The sequence below is a fragment of the Hylaeus anthracinus genome, unplaced genomic scaffold (genome assembly GCF_026225885.1).
Source record: "Hylaeus anthracinus isolate JK02 unplaced genomic scaffold, UHH_iyHylAnth1.0_haploid 12002, whole genome shotgun sequence".
Lineage (NCBI taxonomy): Eukaryota > Metazoa > Arthropoda > Insecta > Hymenoptera > Colletidae > Hylaeus > Hylaeus anthracinus.
In genome coordinates this window covers 11,865,035-11,879,407 of record NW_026534349.1, presented here as the reverse complement: position 1 = coordinate 11,879,407, position 14,373 = coordinate 11,865,035, and positions in this window count along the sequence as shown.

The window sequence follows — 14,373 nt, the reverse complement described above, 5'->3', positions numbered from 1 at the left end:
ACACACACACACACACACACACACACACACACACACACACACACACATACACGCAAAGACACGCGATTCCACACGGAGTAACAGTAACGCCGGCCAAAATAAAATAGAGACGTGGGTCCAGCGAGACGACCGTTCGCGAGAAACAGAGGGGGAGAACGATCTCCTGGAATCGGGGCGGTTCGAATCGCGTGGATCCCTCGTCGCATGGATCACATTGGTCCGTGAGTTTACATATCATATAGGTTAACTAGTTCATATTACAGAAGATTTAATATTTTTATAATCCACATTGGAAGTTGTTATATCGAGTCGTTAAGCTTATATTATGTATAGGAGGAGAGCCACCCGCTTGGGAAAGGGGGGATTGGGTTTCGGGAGTGGGTTCTGGGCCTGGAAGAAAGAGAGCTCCCGTGCACTCTTGATTTCGTCGCTCCGATCGACCAATCGGTGGCGATCGTTCACAAGCGTTCCGTAGAAGAAATGGGGATGACCGACACAGACTACACCATAAGAATTCACAGACACTGGTTTTAGCCAACACCAGTTTCAATCGACGCTATTGGAAATATAGGCGGTGGAATGAACGAGTAGAATTTTATTATCGTTTGATTTTAAAATCTTTATTCGATAACACATGGAAGAGCACGTCTGTTTTCAACAAATTTTTCATATAATAAATTTTGAAGTTTCTTCATACTTACCAAATATATTTAAAATTAAATGATTTGTTAAAGAAAGTAAGCAATAAATCAACAGAACATGAATATATCTTGCAAACAACTACTTTATGCTTAAGCAACAATATGGATTCTATCGATACAAATTAAAACGTGAAATGAAATTTAAATTGAATAACGTTCAAAGGCTAAAAGAAATACTTTGAACGTGTCACTATGCTAATGGAAATTTATTCCGTTTAATAGCATTAATGTGTCGATATTCGATAACGTTGAGTAATCGAATATTCAATTCTGTAGCCATGACGATTGGTTGTTTAGGATGAAGTTGTTTGAGAAGATTGAATAAATGTCGATATCGTATAGAGTTAATTTAAAGCATAGATATAATAAAATTTCAATGAAAAGTACAATTTATTGTTTTTGTTAATTTATGTTTATGCCGGAATCAGAAGCGTGATACGGATTATCTTTAAATTGAGTTATAATGAAGAAACTACTACCGAAAATATTTTTATTTAATGTCGTTCATGTTCAATAAATAGTTCATCCACGTGTTCCTCCATGAATCAGTAAGTGACTGTACTGTAAGATATATATAATTGTAAGATATTTCATTCGATATTTCGTATTGCTATAACTTTAACAAAAACTGAAATATCTAATTGAAAACTTATTTTTATCAAAATAAGATGAAGCCTGTGTTACTCGAGGATACCATAGATTCCTATTCCTTCGCAAATTTGAAGTATCGGTTCGGTAGTTCCTGAGATTACTCGCTACACACAAACAATTTTTCCTCTTTAAAAAATACCTAAAGAAAAGAAGAAGTATGCTTTCAAAAAAAGGCATCCTTTGAAATAATAATTTAAACTAACGTTGTATTCCTCGATGAGGTGTGAAATTTTTGTTAATTATATATTTCGTGAATTTTTTTATTTAAATTCGAAATGTTTCCTTTTTACAATATCGTTATAGTCTAGATATGTAATCGGAATGTATATCGTGGTCAATATTGGTATCAATCGAAACTAGTGTCAGTGAATTCTGCTTCCATGAAGTCTGTGTCAGTCATTTCCATGGGACTCGAAGAAACGATAGCTTTATTTCGAATCGATTTCACCGTACAAATTAGAAACAACGATATGGCTGACGTTTTGGGATCCGCTGGAGATAGTTGGAATCCACAACGCGACGCTGGTCGTGTTTCAAGAATGGATGAGCACGGTGGCATTCTCAGGTATAGTTTAAATTAGCGAACAGAGGTGAGCGCACCTGGTTTAGATTCTTTCAATTAATTTCAGATATTAATTCATCGAAATAATGAATCTTTAACCTCTTCGAGAATGGTGGGACATATGTGTACCTTTAGTTTCTGAATTCCTTTATACAGGATGTTTCGTTCAAATATCGTTCGAAATTCGTTAAATATCTCACGAGGGGATGAAGCTATCAAAAAAATATTGAAACTCCGATTTGAAGCTTTATATTACAACAAATGGCCTTGCGTTATAAGTCGATGAATTTGTTTAAAATCTCCCCCACTACTTTACTTACGACGAAATTATTTGTACTATACGATTTGTTCGTTTGAACCAAATAACTTTTGTAAAAACATATTTTTTAATAGCTTCATCCCCTTATGAAATATTTAACCATTCCGATTTAAACGAAACACCATAATATACGAATTATTTATAAAGTGATTAAATGTCATGAATATTATATAAATTTGAAGCATTTATAATATCTAATCGCTTCATAAATAATTCACATATTAAATATTCGGTACCTTTTAATTTTATAACTCGGGAAAAAATTAATCTGCAGCATATTGTATTATCATTCAAAATGATAATTGTCCATAATTATAAATTTAAGGAATTATAAATATGTCCATAAGTGAGACATTTACTTTATATTTCAAATCAGATATCTAATTCCTGTTACATAGATCGTACGAAAAAAAAATTTTGAATATAAAGTCGAAAGACTTAGTTACGATGAAATTAAACTATTCCTGCGAATGCTACTTTCTGCATCCATTTGTTAATACTTGGAGCCTTTGTTGGCGACCACAGTCGAACAAATAAAATCAATTGAAGCCTGAATCGCGCCACGTTTGATCGTTATTCGCTTTACGAGATGTGATGTAATCGAACCAAAGATAAATGAAAGTACGAACAGGAAGGGATCCTAATTAATTAAAAAAACGTCGAAGGATTTTTGCTTCGATATCGTCTAAAAATATTAATGAATCGATACATATCATATAAAAATATTAATGAATCGATACATATCATGTAAAAATATTAATGAATCGATACATATCATATGAAATCTTATCGAATTAAGATTCATAAGTCGTGAAGGGAATTTTAAATATTTGAAGAATTCTTTGCATTTTGATAATGCTCGCCGGTGTCTGCTTTACGTAAGAGCTAGGACTGTAAAGATCTAACGCATACATATCAAAAAATGTGATATAACGAAGTACAGTTTTTTATAGAGTCTATGTAATATATGAATTATTAAACAAGTTAAGGCAATAATAGCTTTAACCGTTTACTATGGTATAGGAACAATTGTGTATTATAAATTAAGAATTAACTTCTTAAATTTGTGTATCTTTGCTTGGCGAATGCGATCGAGTTGAATTGGTTACAAGATAACCGTTAAGTATTTATCCAGTCTAATGGACAAGTCAAGCTTCGCTTGAAAATGTCATGGAAGTTCATTATTTATAAAAATTGAACGTTTAGGTACTTTGTATTTGATTGATTCGCAACATAGTGCGACGTAAGCTATTTTATAATTCAATCAATAGAAGGTTGCAGGTATATACAGGGCGCCCCTGAAGTCTGGACACATAAGAAATGTTAATAAATATCGTATCTGGACAAATTTCCCTATTTCTTATGTAACCAGATTTTTGGGAGACCTTGTATAAATAAACGCAGAATAATTCAGTGTACGAGGTAAGTATTTAATGATGTTTCAACATCTGAGCTTAAGGTACAATTATTAAAATTTAAATTATGAATAATAGATTAGAATAAGCAATATATTATTATTAATTTTAATTTTAAGCATTGCAGACGTAAGATACCTCAAACTCAAGGATTGAAACGTTGTTGTATGCTTGTCTTATAAATTGAATTATTCTTTCTTTATTTATACTTCATAGCTTTATTATAAATAATCGTCGGCAAGTATATTAATAAAATTTACGTGATTTGTCTTAAATTTCGTCGTATAGAAAGGTTGTATAAACTGATTTGAGAAAAACATATACTCCCTAATAAGTGGAAAAACGAAAGTTAATAACATTAAACGGAACGGAAGCAATTTCTTATGTATTTTAAAATATCAATATGAACAAGTGCAGTCGGATACGTTCCCCAAAATAATATGTAAACAAAAAGTGACGAAAAATAAATTGAATCGCCAAATTACATATTTTTATTTGCACACGAAAAATAACCAATTTTATTGTTTTTTTTTTTTTTATTTATTTATTGCAGGAATTGTTCAATATTTTCACTACGATTGTAAATATTCTGGTACCAGAAAGATATATTTCATTGTACGGAATAAAATGTAGATCAGTGTTGGGCAAAATGTAATCTATCAAATGCTGTAATTAATCCTTTGATTAATTTGATAATTGTGATTTATTGAATTTTTATTATTTATTAAAATTATTAGTGGAGATGACGATATCAACGAAATTTTCATTAAAATTTCTATATTCAGATTAATCAATAATTAATTAAAAATGAGGGCATAGTATCATTGCCCAACTCTGATCCTATAAAATTATCGCATTTAATATTTAATTAAAAAATTGTACTACATGGTAGAAGTGCTCTGGAAAATCTGAAAAACGCAATTTCCTTCAACAAATTCATCGATTCGTTCTTAATAGAACAAATGAAAGTAAAATTTTTATCGAAACAATTTTTTCAAATAAGAATTCCAACTTGAATCCTAGAATGAAATTACGTTTCAGGTTGAACGATTGTAATCTCACCTAAAAACTGCCTAATGACGTTTAATTTTTAATCTGAAACAATCTATTTGAAACTTCACTGTTTGGAACAATCAAACTATTTTACTATTTGAAATAACCAAATTATTTCACTATTTTAAACAACCAAACAATTTGGCCATCTTGATAATAATGATTACCCTAAAAAATCACTATTGAAATCAAATTTCGCCCCTTCCACGTACTAACGTACCGCTATATGCGCGTAAAATGACGAAAATTAGGTGTACCGGTGCTTTCTAGGACCACTCTGATTTAAAAAGATACAGTGAAGACGTTCCACACTGTCCAACGTAACGAACGGAGATCCTGAAAAAATCTATCGGTTCGTGGCATTGCTTTTCCTCTATATAATAATGATTACCCTAAAAAATCACTATTCAAATCAAATTTAGACCCTCCCAGGTACTAACATACCGCTATTTGCGCGTAAAATGACGAAAATTGGGTGTGCCAGTGCTTTCTAGGACCACTCGAATTGATTTAAAAAGATACAGTGACGACGTTCCACGCTGTCCAACGTAGCGAACGGAGATCCTGAAAGAATCTATCGGCTCGTGGCATTGCTTTTCCTCCTCGCCTTAACGTAAATCTACAGATAGCCCGTCGATGTTTCCATTCGAGACATCGTAATGGACCTTATATCGCAGATCCTTCGATGTACGCCCATTTCGATATCCAAGGCACGAGATTGAAGTAGGGATATCAGGAACGAAACGAAAGGCAAGGGGGGAACATGAACGAATCCCGTATAGAGGGTGTCCCATCCTATAAATTGTTAACAAGGTGTTTCCTCGGTAACATCGGATATCCCAGAAAGATATCAGTTGATTTTTCCTACAAATAAATTTCGAGGGGGCCCAATCTTTTAGTCTGCAACAAATTCGTTTCGGGTGACTGTCAGAAAAGAAACGAGAGCTCCTTAAATTTTTTTTATGAAAAATGTTATCAACTTTTTGGTACTTATAAACGGCGGATTTCATGAATTTATAATCGAAGCGAATATGACAAATATTAGATTAGGTCACTTATTAAACTGTACACTTTATATTAATAAATGAAATGTTATTTATTTGAAAATATTATTAACACAAGAACGACTCGTCTTTATTATATTAACACGACACGTCTGGCAAGAAGCAGCGAATCAATGATATTGAAAAACAGACTAACAACGCTTATTATAAACAATCTGAAATATACAATTATCAAATCGATCACACCGAGTATGAAACGATATTTAATTTTGACATATTTCAATAACAAATATATGCTAAATGTAATTAAAAGGTATGCGCACTTATGCAAAAATGAAATGTTAATATTATTTTATTAATTAATAGAATATATTCTATATGCAATATGTACATGTTTTATTATTCTTTTTCATACTACTGGGTATATGTCTAGCTATTTCAATGGCTCTTATAAACCTGAGTAATATTGCTCAGTTTTTATAAATTATCCATATAGTTAAAAATAGAGGGAACTATTCAATGCCCTATGTTTAACGAAACACCTCGTGTAATATAATAAAACTGCAAATTTGTTACAGTGTAATCGTACACAAATGATACAGGTTGTTCTTTTTTCCTCTAACAGTCACCTTAAAAGGTTAGGCTTCTTTGTTATTATATTTATAAAAAACAAAGTCGATATTTTCAGTAGTTTCGAGCAGCATCTTGTTTCTCGACAGCTTGAAACACTTTATATGGAACATCCTGTATATCGAGCAAGAGATAAAACTTCTCGATAAAATTGCCCATTTGTTTCCGAGGGGGAAAAAAAAAGGAAGGATCGCGACATGAAAATTCCAAATTGATCGTTGGAACAACGTGGAACGTGTGATGACTTCGACGAACGAATGTGGAACGGGTATAATATAATAAGAAGGGAAGAAATTGTCGCAATCTTACACAAATCCTTTGAAAAGTTCCGCCACGACCCCTAACATTTCTCCGATCTGAAATTCTCATCGCGTAGCGATTGTGTGAACTGCGCGAGCAAGTTACGGTAATTAAAAGGAACTTTCATTTTGTTGGTAATTCAAGCACAACTCTAGTTATCTATACACACATATAGTTTTGCTTAAATTACAAACAAGATTCGGGTTCATTTTAATTAATGCTGAAACGTTCTCTATGATTTAATTTAATTGCTGTTATCTCAGCTTCAAAGACACTATTCTTACAACGTAGTCGAGTAACAAAATCATTCTCGGTACTGGTAAAGTTTGTGTAGCGTGAGTCGAATCTAGGGAATTTTTATTTTAAATGAAAGTACGAAGGTATATTTTCGAATTCGATTTGTGCAATGCTATTCGAAAGTAACTGAGACCTCGATTCATTTGAAATCGTTAAGATGTTTCTAATAATTAAGTTAGTTCATTATCTGAGAAAAAAAAGACAAAATTACTTCACTATTTAATATTTCGGTATTTGAAATAACTAAATTGTTACAGTATTCTAAATTATCGAATTATTTCACATTGTGAAATAACCAAGTTATTTCATTAATTGAAATTTCACTATTATAAGTAACCAAACTATTTCATAATTTATAATTACCAGATTGTTTCACTATTTGAAAAAAACTAAATTATTACACTCTTCTAAATAACCAAATGATGTCACTAATCTAAGTAACAAACCACTTACATTATTTTTAATAATGAAGTTGTGTTATAATTTTAAATGACTAAATAATGTTATTTATTATGAATATAATTTTTATAATGTAAATATGTTTATAATGTATGCGTTGGTGATGTTATCTCATAATTTTCAATAGCAATATCATTACACTATTTTAAATAACAAAGTCATTAAATTATTTGAAATTTCGCTGCCTAAAATAACAAAGTTATTTAACCATTTAAAACAACAAAGTTACTTTAATCTATCCATTAAGTTCTGTGTTTATTCAACTAATTACCCTGCATTTATGGGAGCATACTGAGAACTAAAAGCACGTTTCGATTTAAGGAGAAGCTAACTTACAGCCCTGAAAATCCGCCATTGGTCTCTTCTTCGTTCCCCAACGCATGTCGTGAAATCTCCATTACAAGGGATTGCGAGTAATTTGCCCTAACGAAAACACCTCGGATCGTTTCGTGGAGCAACCGCGTAATAAAAAACAAATTGTTCTACCTTCGAGTCGATATCGCACGCCATTTCAAGGTTGGAGTATCGGCTGTCGCAAACGCTTCGCACGAATCTTCTTTGACACTCGATATCGAGATACCTTCCCTCTGAAAACATGAAGAGGAAAGTGGCTTGAAATCTGGTTGAATACGAATAAATTCATCAGAAGTAATTTACAGATAGATTTCTTCAACGAGTTTATTAATATTTAAATTGAATGTTTCTATGACGATAGAACTTGCAATGTTGGAAATAATGATAACAGTTTTGGGTGCTTCCAGTTAATAGTTTAGGAGATATTAAAGGTTAAAGATTCAGACGTTATTTGTTGGTTTTTAAGAATTCGTTGCAACAATGATTATGTATTACAGTTGGCAGTCAAGTATCTAACATATGAGAGTGCAAAATGAAAAAGGTATTTAGTTAGTAAGGTAGAGTAATGTAGAGTGGAGATAATGTAGTTCAATCTGTAGGTAATGGTCGGTAATGTAGAATCCTGCTTGATTAAAGGATTTACCTATAGAGTGGTCTACATTGCCAAGCGAACGATCTGTCTTATCGATCGTGTATTTCCCATTACCAATAGAACGATCTGTCTTATCGATTGTGTGCTCTACATAGCCGAGGAAGAAAAGGAACATTCATTTAAAATATACGTAGTTTCAACGGAAATAGACTTGTAAGTATTGTTGTACTACATTTAATACTTGATTTGAACTGTTTGGTAGATCTCTGCCAAAGGAATTCTTATAATACAGCTGGTATACCTTCTGAGACTTCGACCTTAAATATTGTAGAAACTATTAATGGAAAGCACCCTAAATTCTAATTACGTAGTAATACGGATAATTTGAAAACGTATATTATAATACGTAATATATTATAATATATTATAATATATTATAATATATTATAATACGTAAAATATTTAAAAATAAAGCCCCACTACCTTCAGCATCCTTTAAATAAACTACCGTATCTACTATTTAAAATAATAATTTACCCAGCCCCGTCGATAAAATTTTGTCACGAAAATGTTTAGAAATGAAAAATTCCTAATCTCGAATGCAATACAATGATGTTCGAGTATTATACAAGATGATATTTTTTGAATAGGACATTCATTAATATTCAGAGAACGACAATGCTTGATGTTCGTTTAAAATAATTATTCCACGCCTAAGCAACGATTCACATAATTATAAAATTCAGCACATCCAGGTCTGTTTATCGTTGGAAAATAAGTAGAAAAATATATCGCGATACGTTACTGTTGACTATAGAGGGTTTATCGTTATCGTGAGAAATTCTGGCGCGTATAATAACTATTATGGGATTTGTGGCGAATGTATGCGATTTTTCCACGTTTCTTGAGTTCCGACGCAATATCGACTGGTCTGTGATCAAAATTTAACTTCTGTCCGGCCAGAGCAATATTTATTACAGGGAATAACGTGGCGCACCGATGCAAGATGCACTTTCACGCTAGCCACCGCGGATGCACGACTCACCGACCCCATAAAGCGAATTATTTATGGCGCGTCTCTTTCCGTACGCCAGCGAGACACTTGTTTTGTTCCTTTATCGTCTCTTTCCATCTTCGAAATTAATATTCAGAGAGCGTTATGCTGCTACGCCGATAACGTTCGCCTGATAACTCGAGAACGCGAACGGGTACGCGTTTAGGTCGCTCGCGTCTTGATGAAAAATGGTGCCGCGGCCACTTGCAACTATTCGTTTTATGCAAAACGGTGGCGTAGCCTTGAGAAAATTTTAATACGTAAACGTTTTCGTTGCAAAAAAGAAGAAAAGAACACACGATCCTCTGCTGCATACTGTGGCCAATTGGAGATTTAACGAGGTACCATAAGGAACTATAAGGTCTATAAAGATTGCTGATGGAAATTTTATCAGATCTGTTCGTAGTGTTTGGTTACGACAACATTTGGTAGCTTTGAAGGTTCGGGTACTTGTTAGTTTAAATTGTAATAATTTGAAAGGAATTTTAGTAATTATAGTATGCTCCATAATAAGATCAATCGTATATTTTGTTTGATAATTTGATCAAAATTTTTGTTTTGCCGTATTAGGTATTAACCAAAAGACGTTATTAATATTACAGTTCTAATGAAAGCTTTAATTTAATTTATTTTTTTTTTTTGTTCTGAATGCAACTATAATGATTGAGATTGCCAAATAAAGATCGAGTGCTTTTACAAATACAATTTTCATTAATTGTATACATACATCAAGCAACAATCTATAATATTCAGTAACATTATTTGTAAACATACTTTCAAAGAATCATAGGATCTTGTTCTTGTACAAATAAAAAAAATGAATATATAAAATATTAAAGTACCAAACCAAAATTTACAAATTATGATTTCTCTAAGAGCAATGAATAATTTACTCGAAAACTCGCGAGTATGTACACTTCTGTAATTTTTAAATATGTATTAACCCTTTGCACGTCAAACGATTAGACTACAATAGTCAATTGTAAGGAATTTTTATTTAGATGTCCAAGTTACGTGATATTTCTTATATTAGACGACTTTTTATCCAAACTTAGAATTTCTGTTAAGCAAACATAAACAGACATAAATCAACTCGAAGGAATCCTACTATAACTAATAAACTAAATATAATATTTTCATTAAATTAAATGCCTATACAGTACATCTGACCTTAGATGCGCGAAGGACTAATATTACATAAGCTACACTAATAAACTCAACCTAAAAGCTAATCTCAAAACTAAAAATCTTTATTTTTCTCAAAATAGTGAACGTATTATGGAACGAGAGTACTTCGAATATATCTCATTTCTTTTAAAAATCAAATAAAATGACGCTAGTCGCTAATAAAAAAAATTAAAACGTAGTGTTAGGTAAACCTAAAGTAGGAATTATGCTGGAAAGAGACAAAGCGAAGTATCGGAGATCATATCTTTGTACATATTTCAACAAAGTGGCACCAACCATAGCCAGATTGGAGTCTACGCTAAAAGTACAAACACAAGCAACGAGCAGACGTTAATTTAACAACTTAACTGATCCACCGCCTGAAGTAATCAAAGCAAGGCATAAAACTTGATCTTTGCTAGTCTTTACAGGCACCAGATAACCAGCTTTGATCCGAGGGAGAATCAGCTACGTTTACTTAAGTCGCAATTTCGACGCAATCTCGTATCATTGGGAAAGATCACAGACGAAAAGTTGCCCGCTGTGCGCGTTATAAATTAAAGAGGGACTGGTGCTTCCTGTTTACGTTCGCTGTACCCGAACAGATCAGATCAGGTTGGATCAGTCGAAAAACCTGACTGAACGTTCAAATCCATACCTAATGTATTTCATACATTCCGAATGAATAAAAAATGAAACTGATAGTCACTTATAATCTTGTTACGATGTTATCGTGTTGCATCACTGGGAAATTTCATTATTCATATTAATTTACTGTATATAGACATAATGTATTTAAATATTAATATTCATTGAATGTACATACTGTAGGACTTCTTGGGTACAAAGGTTGTAGAAGTAATAGTTTCAATTTTTAATTTAAGCACACACCAAATTACTTCTATTATTCTCCTTAATATATCTCTATACAAGCTGTCAACAGACTCCGTTTTTCTTTTTCAACTATTCGGCTGTCGTTTGTTCTACAGACCTGTGTCAAGAAGCTCGCAGCGAGTACGATCCGTTTTGCACAGATCGCTAATAGATGGCAACTCATATTTCAATGCCCAAACTCGGCTCTTTCCTCACACATACGCAATACATTTAAATATTATTATTCGTTTACTGCATATATACATAATAAATTTAGATAGTAGTATTCATTTACTCTATATACACGCAATAAAATAACTTTAAAATTGAAGGTATGTATCGATACCCTTAAAGAAATCAAGCGATGCTCTTATTAAGTACAAGCTACCAAACGTATCTCTGTCTACTGGAAAGTTACCTGATATCTACAGGGCCATGCTGAGTAAACCTAGATTAGGGACACGTTCATCTTGAACGTTTCAAAGTTTCAAGGAAAAATCTTTTCTTAAAAAATAATATGGCAACACCGTCTTACTGTATGACGAGACTGCTAGCTCATAGCAACATCCATTCACTTTGGAAGAGCCCAGACCCTTAAAGTTCTAGTCTCCAAAGAGGATTACTCTAGACTTCATCTTGAATTGTTGACATCTTACACTCAACAACGACATCGTTTTGACGCCTTACAGCCTTTACGAGGTCGCTATGTTTGTTCCATATACTGCACACGGTTGGTACATTACGTGGGAGGAAGTCCAAGCCCCATTCTAGGGTGTAACCGCACACTAATCCTCTTTTCTAGAACAGTAGAACCTCGATGAGTGCAGGAAAATGGAGCTGAAAATTGCTGCAAGCATCGAAACACATGCAATGGTCGATAATACCGATCCAATAAGAAGCCACGTTAACTCTGTTCGTCTTCGTTATTTATGGATCCATGCTGTTTGTTGGATGACCAACGCTGATAATCGTAGAATTATTTAAGTTGCATTTATCGACGTTCCTCTGTATAATTTGTAATTAGTTTCAATCTTCTTTGAGACATCGTTCTAGTTAATACTCTTAATTTCTGGTGACATATTGTTAACATATTGCAAGTAAAGAATATCTGATACAGATCATGGACGATGTAATCATCGAGGCTCTGATGTAGTATACACAATTAAATTTCGTGTACCTTAGCGATTCGTTTTATAAAGGGTTTCTTGGTCGTCGTACAAGGAAGCATCAGAAAAATAAATGCTACTGTTTCCAAGTGGGCATTCTTTCTATCGTCAATGCAGAACAGTCAAATAGTCATGCTACGTGATGGATGACATGTTTATCTAAGTTCAATCGCAGTGTACACAATTAATTTTCATTTCATTGTAGTGAATCAAATCAGTTCGTGAAAGGTTCACTCGACATCTTACGAGAAAACATCACTACAGTTGATATTGCTGAATCATGCTACTAGTCGTATAATGCAAACAACTAGATCCTCGTGCAATTTACATAATAATTAATACGTTATATATTTATTCCAGGTTATCTAAGTTTTAAAATACTACACATATTATTGTTTATACGGCTGCTTCAGTAGCTTTATGAAATAGACATCATTATGTACTGGTGATTTCAATTCAGCATCTTTTCAAAGGTGGTTCCCATGCAATCCTTAAAGTTGCATTTATTTTGTTATAGTATACACAATACAAAACTAGGGTAAAGGAATCCCTTGAGCATCTTACAAACGGGTATAACATTTAATAATTCTCACTTCAATCGAGAGTCTCTGCTACTAGTCATTATAATGTAACCACCTAACTCCTCGTGCAATTTATTATCATTATGTCTATCTAGCTTCTACCATTTCACATGCAGTTAATAATCATTTCCCTGGATCAGTAACTTACTGAAATGGTCACTCGACACATCACAAGGAGACATCGCCGAGTACTGTTGCATAAAGTTGCATGTACCCAGATTTCACTGCACCATAAACAATTGAAACTTAAGTTTCATGAAGGGTTTCTCAAATCTCTTACAAGACGACATCATACCATCTGGGTATCGTTAACCTTAGTCAAGTATCTCTTTCACTTACCAATACAAAGTAACAAACCAGCCTCCAATACAACATTTATGGAAACTCCGCCGCGTCTCACATTACTGCACATTTTCTTCTGTTCCAATACTTTTATCCCCTCCGCTATGTATGCACACACACTTGCCCCAAGTGCACGTTATTCGATTCTCGACTCGCTGAAGTTCTTAGCGAGCGAAACGCGACTTCTTTCTCGGAGATGATATTTCAAGGATGAATTTCCACGGGAGGAAACGCGGCTAGCTTTACTCGCCCGGGTCGCTGGCAGCCCGTCCGTGTGTACCTCGCGTTAGAAAGTAGCACGAGTGAATTATGCGTTATTATGAACCGGAACGGGCGAGTACTGTATACGTCGCTCGCGCGCATAAATTCTATCTCCAACCGCGAAGTCGTCCAAGCGCGATGAGACGAAGGGAAAAGAAAGATTAGAAGCTGCGAGAAAAATCCTACAAAGTAGCAACGCCTGTATAACCCGCTGAATTAATTCCGCGAGTAAAAGCAACGTGTTCCCAGCCCTATTACCTTCGTCTGAAGCCCTCCACGTTCAAAGGGAATGGAGAAAGGAAGTTGCCAGCGTTATCGCGTTATATTTATTCCAGAATGTTGGTTCGTCTTTTTTTCTGCTGACATCCGCTGTCCACTTGAGTACGATACTCTCGTCGTGCGAGGGTGTAGACGTGTTTCAGAGTCCTACGGTGTTCTCAGGAAACAGTGAGATTGATTCGCCAGGGAATAATTATTGAGAATCGAATGAGAAATTGACCTTTTGCAGTCGAGAGGTGACTCTCAGTCACCATTAGGTTTCACAGAGCAAATCTACAATACTCGAAGTTTTTAAGTTATTAAGCTCAATCTC